This window comes from Callorhinchus milii, unplaced genomic scaffold (genome assembly GCF_018977255.1).
Source record: "Callorhinchus milii isolate IMCB2004 unplaced genomic scaffold, IMCB_Cmil_1.0 Scaffold2, whole genome shotgun sequence".
Taxonomy (NCBI): domain Eukaryota; kingdom Metazoa; phylum Chordata; class Chondrichthyes; order Chimaeriformes; family Callorhinchidae; genus Callorhinchus; species Callorhinchus milii.
The window spans coordinates 107633721-107649248 of NW_024704743.1; the positions used below are offsets into that span (position 1 = coordinate 107633721).

The 15528-nt window shown below is 41.4% G+C and overlaps 1 protein-coding gene across 2 annotated transcripts in view; it reads left to right on the forward strand.

Annotated features, from left to right (window-relative positions):
- Positions 1-5999: 5999 nt before the first annotated feature.
- chd7 (chromodomain helicase DNA binding protein 7) overlaps positions 6000-15528 on the forward strand; it is a 123002-nt gene continuing 113473 nt past the window's right edge. Inside the window, exon 1 of one of the 2 annotated variants that reach the window (XM_007896721.1) lies at positions 6000-6028. The gene's annotated coding sequence lies outside the window, so the exon portion shown is untranslated. Of the gene's footprint in view, positions 6029-15304; positions 15344-15528 lie in introns of those variants that run through there. The other variant, XM_007896722.2, reaches the window with a different exon arrangement.

Sequence of the window (15528 nt, forward strand, 5' to 3'; positions counted from 1 at the left end):
AACTGCACTTTATACCCATCCCCCATGCAAGAGATGTGGTAAGTATTCGAAAAAAAACTGAGGCGAGTCAAACCCTGCAATGAGTAAGAAGCAGTCAGGGAAGGCATAAACCATATTTTTAATTATTTGTCCATTTCACAAACACCACTAAATCTAGAGGCGCTTTTCCAGTTAAATTGTGAACATTTAATAATAATAATAATCCTTGCATTTGATATAGCGCTTTTCACTTCTTCTAGATTATTCCAAAGCGCTTCACAGAATATACTGTAAAGTGAATTGACTGTATATTTGTGGGCGAAACGCAGCAGCCAATTGTGCACAGCAATGTCCCACAAATTGCCGAGGACTGAAGTGACCAATTTTATTGTTTTTTTTTCTTGAGTGTTTATTATCAGGTGTCTGGAGTAAGGAAACTTGCCCAAGGTTTCGCCCTGCCGGGAATCGAACCCAGGTCTCTCACTTGCAAGGTGAGTGCTCTAACCACTGAGCTAAGGACTCCATTTGTATGTGAATCACCAAATGCAATATCTTTTTTCACTAGTAAATGTGGCATGACATTGAATTACAGTTGTTCTTTTGTTAATTATCTCTTGCAATTTCCACTGGGTTGCCCTGCATTAGTTTGTTAGTATGTAAATTCCGGTGTACATATTGTGTGGGGTTTTCTGCGTAGGCTGCTCTTCTAAAGCTCCCCGAAAACATTTTTTTCACTTTACCATTATGCAGATCATACCTTGAATGTGATTATCAATACTGGGAATCAAGAAGTGCTCGTCAAGGAAATAGTGTAAAAAGCACCCTGAGAGTAAAGTGCAACTCTGCTGGAGAATTCATGAGAAGTCAGCTCCAACTAGACTATGTTTGAAAGATTAGTTCTCAAAGTCAGTGTGAAGTGTCAGGGTTCCATTTACGCTGTTTCCTGGTGAGCACTTTCCAATTCTTTGTTGGCATGTATAGATCTCAGCTGGGTTAAAGAAAGAAAAACCTTACATTTTTAATTTGAATCGAGTTCAAGATCCTCACACCCTCCTACGAATCACTTCATGCCCTGGCACCTCCCTCCCTCTCCAACCTGCTCACATTGCACTCCTCTACCTGCTCACTTTTGCTCAACTGGCTCAGGCCCTCCACACATCCCTCGACCCCTCTGTTCCATCATCAGGGACCAAACTTTCAGCCACTATGCCCTGCACCTTTGAAACTCCCTGTCTCAGTCCCTCTGTCTTGCCAGTCTTCAGATCACACCTGCAAGCTTTCCTCTTTGATCATGTTTACAGTCCCCTCACCTTTTTTCCAGTCAAATTACACCATTGTTAAGCGCTCTGAGACACTATCCACTTGAAGGGCACTCTATAAATCCAAGTTTTTGGTCATTATTATATGACCTTATCAAATTGAACATCTTAAAACTTTTTATGAGTAATTACTATCAAGTGTAGTTAGTTTTGTCTTTGGGGTAAGATTATGAAGGAATTTAAAGGTCAGTTGAGCTTAATGAGGATGGAGGTAGTAGTTGTACAGAGCCTGGTGCAGTGTAGAATATGGGCTGCAGAGTTTTGGATGAGTTGGACCTTATGAAAGCTAGAGCTTGGAAGGCCAGCTGGATGAGAATCTAGCTACAAGGTGACAAAGAATGAACATTTGGCTATGCAATGTTCCTGAGATGGAGGAAAGTGGTCTTGATTCAGGACCAGATACGGTTTGAAAGAGAAATAGGGTAGTGGAGAAGGGAGTCAAATAAAACTCCACAGTTGTATACTAGCTAATTTAACCACAGTTAAATGGCTTTGGTTTTCTTGATGTTCAACTGACGAAAGTTAGAACTCATCCATAATATATTATTCACAGACAAGAATAACTCTTGGCAAAGTAAAATGTTTTTATTATACTGTATTCAAGTCTATTATCAAAATTGCTATATGTGCCAAGTATTATCTGAAGAATGGTTATATATTACTTCTTTATTTGAATTCAACCCTAAATTTAAATTAATTGCTGTTCATCATTGTTGTTTTGTGCCTTTTTTAATGTGACACTATAAATGTAAGTTAATTTATAGGTGCCATTTGATTTCTGAGAAGATATTACTGTTTCTGATTTTTACTATTATTTAAGAGAATTGTGAATTATGCATTTAAACCTCTGGGTTTTGGTGACTGAGAACTGCATTGCACTTGAAGGACTACTTTTACTCACTGGACTATAAATTTGTAAAATGCATTACTATTGAGAAGAAATGTGTTTCAAGAAAGTATGTAACAGACTTTGTATGGTATTCAAGAAATGGAGAAGAAAATTCGGTTTGGGAGCAAACACACAAGGCTCCAGGGAATATTGTACTTAGTTTTATCACCAGATTTTTAAAAATAGAACAGCTATATCCATTATTATCTTTTGAACATAAACTTTACTACAAACATTAAAAGTTACATGAAAAGGTATAGCCATACAGTTATAAAATGTTATTCATTTTTCATATTGTTGCGATTTGGAGTCTTTTGGGTTGTAAATAGATATTGTATGGGCTAATCATAAATTAACGTGTTTTTTTTAATAAGAAAAAAGTGTTCGTGTGACTTTATCTATGATCTTATCTAATGATTCAGCATTACAGTTAGGATATGGTCTAAAAAAGAATAATGTTTCAAGTTGAATGTGTGATTTAAACTTATCGCGCCTTCATTAATCATTGCTCATATTATCTCAATAGGGTGTGCTCCACCAGTCAAGCAAACGGCCACACACATCCTACTTGTAAGAATAAAATACGAATTACAGCTAAAAATATCCATTACCAACATTTCCGATGGCTGACCTAAAAGGGTACTAAGCACCTGCTGTACACCTCGCCACTCGTTTAATCTGTGTGAAAGTCCCAATTTGAATTTCCTCCTGTGCCGCAGGGTTCAGTAATATAGCGAGGAAAGGGCATTCCTTGTGAAGAAAAAAAACCCTACCAGGTTAATCCCGTTTATATTTATATAATGCTTCATGATTTGGATCCTGTAACATACGCAAGTGCCTTAAAATCACATTTCAAGACAGCATTGCAGTCGACAACCATTTCCACGATTTTTTAAAAAAAAATCCTTCCCCGCTTAACATGATTTTAAACGTTAACGCGACGATAAGATTACTGCCCCGGCAAAGCTGGCGAGCCGAGCCGAGCCGAGCCGAGCCCGCTCATCCGCACTTGGCAAAAGCATGGCTTGTGCGAGTCCATTTCATTGTTCACTTGCGTCATTCAGTAGCTCGGAGGGTGGGCTGGTGGGCTGGTGTGGGGGGGGGTGTGGAGGAGGAAACAATCACATCAATTAATTGCAAAAATGGAGTTGGGTGTCCCAACTTTGAAGTTTTTAACAAATAATAAACTGACTGTTATTGGGTTTATTTAATCGTAAGGGAAGTGCATTGATCACAATTTTCCAGATGCGGAGGGCTATGATGCAAATGTAGTTTGGAGGTTTTTTTTATTTGTACAATGCGGGCCACCCTGCGGCACAGTCGCAGGATTCCCCCCTCCACACACTTCGCAACTCACTGTTATCGGTTCAAGTAAATTCCAACGCAATTGGTAACATTTTCCAGATCGCTAAAGGTTTCGAATGCAGATTTAAACTTGGGAGTTTTATTTACACAAATGAAGAGGCACAACCGGCAACACAGTTGCAGGATTTCCCCTTCCCACCCTCCATTTTTTTGCACTTTTTAATTGAAACTAATTAAGTAAAACTCACTATTAGCGGCTTACTCTAAAATTGCCATGCGATTGCAGTTATTACATGGCTATTTTTTCTGTTCCCCCAGATAGTCGCGATGCAGATTTAGTTTGGATTTTTTCTCAATGCAAATGAAACGGGGTGGTGGGGGAAGTGAGGGTAACAGAGCAGTTATACAGGATCCCCTCCTGGACTTCTACGTATAACATAACGGGTTATGGTGCAATCCGGGCACTCGTGCGTGTCAACATACGCCAAGGCCGATTGGCTCTGATCCATCGGGGCTCGTCTGCCCCGGTCCGGGCTCCGGCAGTAACCGTCCATCTTATTGGTAAACGTCAAAAGCGGGACAGCGCTTCCTTCGCTCTTTCTTCCTTCCACTTGTGTTTGTTTGTTTGCGAGGGGGGGAGGGGGGCGCTGATACTCTGTTTCGTCGCGTGAAATAGAGGGGAAAGGGAGGGGGAGTTGGGGGGCAAAGGGAAGGGGAATTGGGCAAAGGGAGGGGGCGTGGGGGGGAAGGGACGGGGCGTTGTGGAGGCAGACGGACGGGGAGCGGCGAGAGGCAAAGGGAAGGGCAGCGGGAGGTAAAGGGAGGGGGAGCGGGGCCAAAGGTGGGGTAGTAGGGGGGGGTCATGGAGGGGGAGTGGGGGGGGGGGTCACTGAGAGGGGGAGTGGGGGGAAGTACGGAGAAGGGGAGAGGTAGGGATACAGAGAGGGGGAGTGGGGTGGCACGGAGAGGAGGGAGGCACGGAGTGGGGGGCAAGAGATGGGGGAGTGGTGGGGCAAAGAGAGGGCGGAGTTGGGGGCAAAAGTAGGGGAAGTTGGGTGAAGAGTGGGGAGAGCAAAGAGCGGGGGGAGTTTGGGGGGAGGCAAAGAGTGGGGGGAGTTTGGGGGGAGGCAAAGAGTGGGGGAGTTCGGGGGCAAAGAGATGGGGAAATTATTGGGGGCAGAGAGGGAGTAAGGGGGGTGGCGAGGGTGAAGTTGGAGGGGGGCAAAGAGTGGGAGAAGTTGGAGGGGGCAAAGAGTGGGGGAAGTTGAGGGAGGTAAAGGGGGGTAGATGGGTGTCAAAGAGTGGGGGGAGTTGGGGGTATAGAGAGGGAAAGTGGGGGAGTTGGGTGGGTAAAGTGGGGCCAAGTTGGGGGGCTAAGAGTGGGAGGAGTTGGGATAGCGTGTGGGAGTTGGGGGGTTAGAGTGGGGGAAGTTGGGGGGATAGAGAAGAGGGATGAATTGGAAGTAGAAGGAGGGTTGAGGAAAGTGAGGGCGCAAACGAAAAGAACGAGGGGAGGATCAAGTGAACAACAAGAGCCAAAGAAATAAAATGCCTCGTGAAATAAAAGCACCCCCCCTCCCCCCCCAGCTCCGGGCGACCAACGCCAAACAGGAAACCCGGACCCGTTGAAAGTTCGGCACCTCGACTTTTTTTAAAAAATTTCAAAAAAAAAAAGCGCCCGTTTCCCTCCTCTCTTCCCCGCGCGCGGCTTCCCCGTCTCGGACTCTTTCTCGTGGCTCATCCGTTCGTGGCTGCCGCGTGCTCAGGGGGGAGGGTTGGGGGTGGGTGAGGGGGGGGGGGGCGTGGGGGCGGGGGAGAGTGAGGAGCGCGATAGAGAGGAGGTGCCCGTCCAATCGGGAGGCGGCGTTAAGACATATGCAAATAAGATGTGTTGACGTGCGTTGACAGGGAGGGGAGGAGGGGCGGGCAGACGCTGACGGGGGCGCGCGCGTGTCGCTGACGCACATACGCACGCGGAGGGAGGATAAACGAAGCGCAGGACGGCGCGGGTTAATTCGGACCGGGGACGCGGGGGGGGGGCAGGAGTGCGTGCGTGCTCGCTCCCGGAGGAAGAGGAGCCGTGCGCGCTCGAGCATGTTAGGGGGAGGGGAGGAAAGCGGCGGGGACGCGCGGGGGAAGCCGGGGCTCCAACTTCTGGTGAGAGAGAAACAACACAAAGGAGTGAGTGAGGACAGGCGGCGGCGAGAGAGAAGATTACCACAAGTAGAGACAACACGAGTGAACCGCCGCCGGAGAGAGAGAGAGAGAGAAAAAAAGAGAGGAATATTCTTGCCTTAACCAATAATACAATAAAATGTAGCCACAACATTTCTTTTTTTTTAACCATTAATTATATTATATCATTTGAAAAAAAGAAATCCTTTTAAAAGGCACGAGAGCGAGAGAGAAAAAAAAGGAGGAAGAGTAGGGGAAGAGACAGACAGACAGACAGAGAGAGGAGGAGGAGGAGGAAAAAAACAATTTATTACAAAAAAAACAATAACAAAACAAAAACAAAACAAGGAGAGCCGACAAAGTAAGTACGGAAAGAAAAGATTTTTTTAAAAAAAAGTGTGTGAGAGTCTTGCGTTTGAGTGGGTTGAGAGGAAATTTGATTGTAAATAAACATGAAAGGGATGATGATGATGATGGTGATGGGGAGGGGGGGGGGGGGTGGGGTGAGAGGGAGGAGGAGGAGGAGAGGAGGCAGGCGGTCATCGAGATTGCTAACTACCACTACTGGAGAGAGAGTAGAGTGTGTGCGGTGCCGCTGGCGGAGCAGCCATTAACATTTCATTAATAGAGCAGCGCTTGTCCTTCCTCCTCAGCAGCTGTAGCAGCAGCCGGCGCTGGAGTGAGTTTTTATTTCCTCTCCAACTCTCCTCTCTCTGATGTGTGTGTTTAAAATATGTCTCTCTCTCTCTCTCTCTCTATATATATATATTTACTATTCTCATTAATGTTCTTGAGTATTATTGGATCTTGTTGCCCTTGGTCGAGTGGCCGGAGCGTGTGTGTGTGTGTGTGTGTGGTGTGTGTGCGCGGCGCTGTGAGTGAGTGCGAGTCTCCTCAGTCTCTCTCGGTGCGGTTTGGGTACTCGGTGGTTCCCTGAGGTCATTGAGGAGTGGACTCGGGAATATGGTTTGAACTAGTTTCTCACACACAAGATCGGCTATACCGCTTTCATGCCCCCTCCCCTTCCCCTCCGCCGCCACATATCTGTGGTGTGAGGTGAGGGGTCTCTGAGAAAGATATGGGGAGGGCAGAGTGTGAGAGAAGGGATTAGAGAGAGTGAAAGAGCGCGGTTGATGAAAGAAAAAAAAATTCGTTTTTTTAAAAAAAAACCTGTTCAACTTTCAGTTCGAACTGGGCGTTTTAATATTTCCGTCACAGTTTCCTTTGCCGCTTATATTTGTAGCGACAACCACGCACAAAATAAAGGGAAAGAGAAAAGAAAATGACCACATTTTTTTTTAAAAAAAAAAGGGGCAGCAGTTTCAGTCTTTGGTTTAGTCAGAAGCTCTGGGTCCAGTCTGCGATGATAATCTCTCCTTCTCAGAGAGCGTGGTCTGAGAGGAGAGACCTCAGGTCTTTCGCAACAGGATCTGAGTGAGTGTAATCGCTGAGCTCGGGGTTAAGTCACTTTGCGCTTCTGCAACAAAAAAAAACCCCAACCAAGATATGAACCTGTAACGGAGGTCGACTTTTATTTTCATTCATTTGCATCGCCTTCAAAAAGAGGGATTTAAAAAAAGGGTGGGGGGTGTGTGGGTGTGGGGGGCTGGAGAGGGAAGGAGGGAGAAAATCTGATTCGCGTGCGTGCGGCAGTGCGAATTTTAAAGGGAAGTTTTTTGGGGGAGAAAGACTGGGGGGGGGGGGGCACACGTGTATTTGTGAAAGTGGGGGCAATCGTGGTTGAAGGGGGCAACGAGGAAGAGTCTCGAAAGGAAGATCCCACGACACTCAGTCACTCACGCACCTCAGCACCATCATCAAGGCTTAATCATCCATGTTTGTCGTTGTCTTCGGCGGCAAAGGACACACACATTCACACATTGTAAACCCCTTTGTTCGAGGGGGGAAAAAAAAACACACGCACCGCACTTTGCAAAAACAAAAACTTCCAGAGGAGCTTTCCGATTTCTCTCCCGCACTGTGTGACTGGTGGATTTTCAAACTATTTCCGTGCGTTTCTCAGCAAAGTAACTTTTTTTTTCCGCGAGGAGAGCAGGAGCTCTCCATTCGCGTGTTTGGTCAGCGTTTTCTCTCTCTGGACAGGCTGTACACAAAGAATCGTTCTTAACCTAAGATGGCAGCTTAATTTGACTCCGGTCATTGACAGTAATTATAAAAGAGACTGAAACACTCTTGTTCTCCTTCGCTACACTTAAATCCCCCCCCCCCCCCCCCCTCCAGTTTCACTCGGAAAGATGGAGTGGGTCTAAATTGTTTCGGGATTTTGATTAATTTCGTTTTTTTCCCCAGATTACTGTAATTCTGGGCAGTCGGGATTTTTTTGGGGGGGGGGCAAAAAGACTTATTTATTTCGAGAAAGTATTTTGAAGGTACAGAGGTAAAGTGGTAGTTTGCTGAAGGAGTGACGTTCGGGGTAATTTACCTGCCCATGACGAGCTGCCATGTGGGGTTATAGGGGTCCAGCTTCGGGCTATGGAGGTGCAATACAGTAGTCCAGTTCGCAAGGTGTTTGAAATCACAAACAGGTTTTTGTTTATTTCGTTGCCCAGTTATTGGATTAGGTACAGTTAGAAGTGTGAGTGGTTTCCCATTGACTGGATAGATCCATGGGATACTGATGTGTCCAAAGAAAACGGCGAGGAGCAGCAGCGTGTGCAGCCATTTAAGTTTTTTTTTAAATGGGGTCGATCCTGAATCTTTTGTTAGAGGGGCTTTGGTGTGGTTTGATGCCTTTCTCCTCGCCAGTGTCGTTGTGTTTTTTCGATTTTAAAATGCCACTTTTCTCAGGGCAAGTGTAATTTTAAACTGGTAGAGATTACTTGCTGATTATTTTGGCGAGCTGTTGTCTTGCAACAGTAATGTGCAAATTGTCTTTTTTAATAATGCTTTAATTACAGGGCTTATATTTATGAAAAAATTAGTTAGATATGATACTGGAAATAATTTTTTCAGGAGTTAGAATCGATGCCCACCACATTACAGAAATAGAAAATAACTTGTACATGAACCTGTATAGAAAGCAGTGGTTAGTTTGTGATCAGTTTGATGTTCAAGTATTTCGTAGACTATCCAAAATGTATGTTAGTCTTAATAAATTAACAACTATAAACTTTTAATCTTCGCATTTTGGATATTAACTTCTAGTCTACAGACAAGAACCAGTACATTTAAGATATGGACAAGTGACATTGGGAATATGACTGGTTCCATGGACCTTGGAATAGCAGCACATGCTCAGCTGCTTTGCACTCTCACACAGGGAGCTTCTTGTGCAGTTTTTAGTAACTTCCTCAGCTAAATGAATATAAGGCAACGTTACATATTTCTCTTAAAAAAAANCATGATTTCTACATCAGGTATCGGTCCTGTTGTCTAATAGTTTAGTTGTTAAGTCATATAAAGCCAACCAAAAGTGCTTACCTGAGACTTATTCTTTTTAGATAAATAAAATGGATCAATTAAAGTACACTGCACCCTTGCATATGTGTTGAATTGTCTCTTGAGCTGTGCATCTTTAGGAACTGCTGTTATGCGAACGTAGGATATGAAGCAACCTTTGCAATTCAAACATTGATTTGAGACTTAATGTTTTGTGTGCTTTATGTATCAAATTGTGTAATATTGTAGAATTGAATAACAGCTACAAGTGATTCCTTTAATGTTTTTTGCGCAGTTATAACTTTTGGATTGAGTAAGCTTGCAAATAAGCTTTTGCAAGCTTATTCAATCCAAGCATAACAAAGTAAATCTTAATTTCTGTTTATAGAAAAGAACTTGCACACTGCTTCCACTAGTGGTGTGAATGCTTAAATAATGGCTCAGAATTCAAAAGTATATGTATAAGGTATTGCAATTCTAGAAATATGCTGAAAAATTGCTTTGGTGGTTTGATAACTCGTTATATTGTCAGCCACTTGGTAATATTCAGTATCAGTGTTCATGTGTCCATATCGTGTAAGAGCTGATTATTTTATTTGAACACAGTTCAAAGAAACATTGAATATATTGCACATATGGCCCAGAAGTGTACAGCCAGCTGAAGTTCTACAAACAGTTTGATTTGTAAAGACTTAAGTATATGAAATGCTACTGTAGGAATAGATAGTCAGATACAAACTTTTCCTTTCAGCTTGACCGTAGGATTTGACGAATTAAATATTTCAACATAATTCGATGAAAGCTACAGTTGCGAGCCATGTGGGGCAGCCCTTTTTTTTTATTTTTCAAATTTACTACAACATTGCGTTCGTTGGTCTTACAGCATTGATTACAAACACAGAACTCCCAAGGAAGAGCTATTAACCTCATGGTTACATTTTATTTGAAACAAGGTTACTCGAAGAGCAAGTTCTTGTGCAAGAGGCTTTCAGAATTCTTACGCAAAATGCCATTTCTTGAATTTTTGAAAACCTGTATTAGCAGTCTGCTGAAATAGATAGTAGCTATTCATTTTGAAGAGCGTGCAGTTGACCAAGGTAGAGCTCTTTAACCCTTTAAGTGAACATAATAATCCTTGTATATAATATAATTTCAACGTGATCCAAGATTATTTAAGTATCCTTTATCACGTTGAAATGATTGATAGTGCTTCAAAGTTTTTTCTGTAAAGTGCATTTGTAGATGAACATGGCAGCCAATTTGCAAATCGCAACATCCAGCAAATGGCCATGAATGATCAATGTTTTCATATTTAGTGAGTGCTAGCTAGCCAGGACACCAGGAGAAGCACCCTTTTCTTTTCAAATGGTCCCATGAGATCTTTATCATCCACTTGTTCAGACAAACAGGATCTCAGTTTAGCACCTCAACCAAAGGACACCTCAAACAATGCAGCACTTCTCCAGCACTGCATTGGATAGTTAGCCAAGACTGCAAGCTCAAAATCCTTATTTGTGTCTTGAATCTGCAACATTTTGACTCGGAGGGAACGTGCTGAAAATGTGTGGTTTTGGAAGGGGAGATAAATTAAGATTTTTGATTTAAATGATTGAATGTCACTTTTATTTTTCTATACATTAAAGAAGAAGGTGTTTTATTGTAACTGAGCATGGAAGTTGCACTCACTTGCCTTTGGCTGCAGGGGTTGCATGTAAGTTACATTAATGTTTCTTAAAGTCAGTGTTAAATTTTGTCAGCATGGAAAACTAGAAAACTGAGGCTCCACTAACTTGCCCCTTTGTGGAGCTTCAGCTTGGCAAATAACGTTTTGAACTTCTGAGTAACTGAGCGGGTTAGACATGCTTCACAAAATAAATATATATCCAGTGCAATGTGACTGTTTTGCACTTTAATTCTATTCATCATTAGGAATTCAGAAACATTTTGTAAATATGCAACACATTTGTCATTTTCAAGCTATCAGTACTCGGAGGTTGTCAAGGAGCTCCTCCGATGGCTCAATTGGTTAAGGTGCAGACTTTATGTGCCATAGTACCTGGAAGCTTCCAGGTTTGATTCCTTGTCAGTGTTCCTATTGTTTTGGCTGGGGCAGCAGTACAGATGCTTATGATTACTGCCAATTTTAGTCAGAGAAGGAAAAGTCATTGACCCTTCCTTGAAAATGTTTTGTTTGTGGATATCAGGTGAGTATAAAATTGGGCTTAGAAGAAAAGCAATTTGATTCAAAAAAAAAGATTTCATAATAGTATTTCTACCAACCACTTGAGGCCACAATTAAAACATATTTGGGATCTTTTAGTACAAAATAAAAATGTGTGCACGTTTTCCATTGATTTGGTTTTAATTTAATGCCATGACATGTGTACTAATGGATCTTTTTTGTTCTGTATGCGACCTATTATTAACTTCACGTTCCTCAAAGTTAAATATAGGGCGGCAACATTTAGGCACAAACTAAAAGTGATAATGGAAACGCTGAATAATGGTATGGAAGTTGATAAGAAATTGATATATAATATTGGGTGCACCTGTTAATATGACTATCAAATGTTTTCCTAAATATGGCCATGTAAAACGTTTGTGATAGGGCATTAAAAAAAGGTCAAGTTTCAAATATTAGAGATGATATAACTGAGTATGGGAATGGTTCTAAGCTATTTTGATCAGATCAGAAATTACTGTTACATGTGCTGTTTAATAAAGGAATGCGGTAAATGTTATGGGACAAGAATGAGTTACTTGCAAAGCTTTGCATCTATAATTTTTTATAATATTTCCTTGTGAAATGGTGTCCGTTGCTTTTTGACTCCCCTAGTTCAGAAAACCAAGTACACGGGTGCTGTGCGGAAACCTTGGATTCCTTGGGACCTCCCCTCACCTGCCTCAAACAGCCCCACTCCATTCAAACCTCTCCATTCAAACCTTATTTGATTTCGGATCGCAAAATCTGATCGGTAGTTATGCAATTCAGCGCCTTGGGATGCCCTCCTGACGTGAAAGGTGCTATACAAATGTAATTTTGTATTGTGTGTCCAAATCAATCAAATATTTTAGTTATACATAAGTTCACTAAATTTAGTTCCACACCAAAAACGGAATGCTTTAGAGTGGCCCCGATGGCCTAGTCAGTAAAGGCACCACCCAGATACAGCACAATGGAATACACACCAAAATGTTACAAATACAATTCTTGTGCCACTCTGTGATAATTGATCTTGGCTGTGGGATATTACAATTTAATTTGGTAGCCTTGGACTTTGGAGAGTTGCTTTGATCGCTATTCAGTGACTGCTGTAAAATATGCTTTTGTAGATATCAAATAAAATCAAACTTTAGTGTGATTCCCTTCTGGAGCCAAATAGCTTGCAGTCACTCGTGTGTGAAGAATATCCATTTGGGCATTGTATCAAACAGCTACTAGATTGCGTGGAATTATACCCAAAGAAGAGCTTGCTTGTCCTGCCTTCAGGAAGGGAAGAGAGAGAAGTAATAAAAGAAAGGTGGCAAGAGTTAAAAATGAAAATAGAAAGAAATCGCCTATATATGCTGTCCCAAATACTCCTTTTCTTTCCCTGGATTTGATATTAGACTACAACTTACACTGCTAGATTTATGCTGCACTTTAGAGCATTGGGTCGCCACTATGCCTTTCCACGTCTAAAGAAATTGTATAAACCCATTCACTTTCTAACTCCAAAAGGAGCATTTGATCTCCAAATATTTCCAGTTGACAAAGGATGCCAGTATTGTGACCTAGCAGGCTCATTCTGCACCTGCTTTTTGATTTCAATTATCTGAAGTCTGATGCAACAAAATCCTACTTAGGGTACCACTGCAAACAATGATATCTTTGCGAGTCATTCAAAAGGAATTCTGGTTCAGGTTAATATGATTCTCTGTTAATGAGAAAGTCATAAGGAAGCCCATGTTGTGATACCTGATTATACAACTACCTCCATATGGCAGCAGTAATACAAAGCTGTCTGTTTAGATGACGGAAACTACCCCCCCCCCCACCCCGGTCATTCACTTTGTGGGCATTTGAGCATTACTCGTGCTCAGTTCTCCTTTTTCACTGTCCTCCCCGCCTTCTTTCCCTCCTTGATCCACAGCTTCCAACCTGGGAATTCTCCACCCGATTCATCATGGCCAGAACTGTTTCCCCTCAAGACCTTTAAACTCCTTTCTAATTTAGTTTGAAAACCTTAGGCTTCTGGGCGATTATTACAGGAATGCTTAAAAGTTAAACCCTGAAAAAGTAGCAAATTACTAATGTTGTAAATCACTATATAATGCCTTTATATCTAGAAGTTTGTAAAGTCACTTTTTAGAAGGAAACTGAACATTATGGACTAAGAACTACCCTGGTTCACACAAGCCAGACAGCAATAAGAATGGTAAAATTGGCTTCAGGATTTCTGAGCTAAGAAGTGAAATTCAGGCAGGTTTTCTGTTTTTTCAGGAATATTTCATTTAACTAAGTGCCTATATAGAGACGCGGTTGCAACATGTAAAAGGCCTTTCAACTCGATTTTAAGTGTTTTTACCTTATCTACCTTACGGGTAAGTTATTGAGACATTAGATGGTCATTTACCCCTTTTCTTCAGGGTACTAGTCTGCAGCAAATCATGAATTCCATGCCAAGTATATAGACATGGAGCGGGCATACTGGTAATCATATTCGTGTCTTCTAGAATAGGATCGCGTTTGTGTGTGTGTGTAAGGTTGTTTCATACAGATTGAAGAAAACAGTGAATGTTGAAAAGCTGAAACAAAGCCAGAAAATGCTGGAAATCTACAGCAGATTTATCAGCATCTGAAATTTTTTTGGGGTGCAGCATTTCATCAGAAACTTGAACTTGTCATTCAATGCAGATCATTTTGCCATACATTTCCTTTATATTCTGCTTTGAAACCGCAAAGGGTTTCAAAAAGTAACTCGACTAGTACCTGACGTAAATGTTTTAGGGTTTTTAGATTTATAGAGAGATGCGTTGAAGCAATCTTGAGAGAAGCTAAATGCATAATTATGTTGGTCTTTGGTTTACTCCTTTCTGAAATTGGTACTATGTTTCTTCATACTGGTATTGCGTGAGGTTATACATTTCAAGATGCTTGATATGGATAAAACCTTCCATGCTTCCTCCTTAATGGTCTATGCTGAGTTTACTATTCTGGATGTGATTATATACCTCTCCCATTTTTTTAAATGCATAAAAACATAAAATGTGTTTTTATCTGATTTTGTTTTTAGTGTTTTATGTTGCACTGTCTGAGGTCAGCTCAGTCCACACAAACTACAGACTGAACCTTGGACTTTACTGGTCAATGTGGCTCGATCTAACACCATTCAAGTTGCTAATGAATCATTACAGAAGTTACAATAATAAATCTCAGGCATACTGTATTTGTCAAAAATAAATTATGATTGTGGTCAGGATTTTAGTTTTAATACTCGCCTAAAAGAAGAGCAATTTGAAGTCTGCTTTTGTGATCAGCTCAGCATAAATGATCTATTTCCACTAACATTATTCAGGAATGGTGATTGTTTTATCATCACATATTATTTGCATACTATTTATTTTCACATTCCTTTCAAATACTTTTCGATCATCAAGAACTTAAATATTCTTAAAAAGGATTTGTGGTCAAAATAACTTGAGTAATACATTCACTAATTCAATACCTAGTTTCCAGTATAAATTTAGTTTTATAATTTTATCTACACAACAATTTTTGCTACACTTGTTGAGAGCAGCCATTGATTTCTATGGAGAGATAGTTGGCCTTTTGTTGCCAGATGATGTCACTTTGCTGGTTGATATTACATGGAAGTTTGTGTGCATTTTTTCCCTTCCGCAGATGGCATAATGACCATTAATATTGTGAGGGGAGAGGGGAAGACAACTAGTGTGTGGGAGTGGTGGGGGAATAGATGATGCTCTTCTTATTTAACTAGTAAAAAGTATTTTGTGAAATATATCTTTTACAAAAACTGTTCTTTCAACTGTTTGACTTAATTTCCCATTTAGCCGGCAGGAGTACATTCATTTTGCAAGTATTTTCAGCAATCAAAGTAGCAAATCATACTTTTTACAATGTTCATTTTTTCAGACATGAATGAAATTATAAAAATGAAGGTACAACAACAACAAAATTACATTTGTATAGCACCTTTCATGTCGAGAGGATGTCCCAAGGCGCTGGGCAAAAAGGCAGAACAACAAACTGGATGAAGTGTTTATTTTGGATCCGGTAATTTACTCTTGAAGTGATTTTCTTCTACTTTCTCTCCTAAAAGTTGCCTCTCATACCTGCGTATATAATTCCATGAATGTTGACTGGCCATTGGCACTTCATGAAACCAGCAATTTGATGTGTGAAAACCTAGAACGTTGCCCTAGTGTGAATTCCAACCCCCCAAATAAGTTGTACTACAT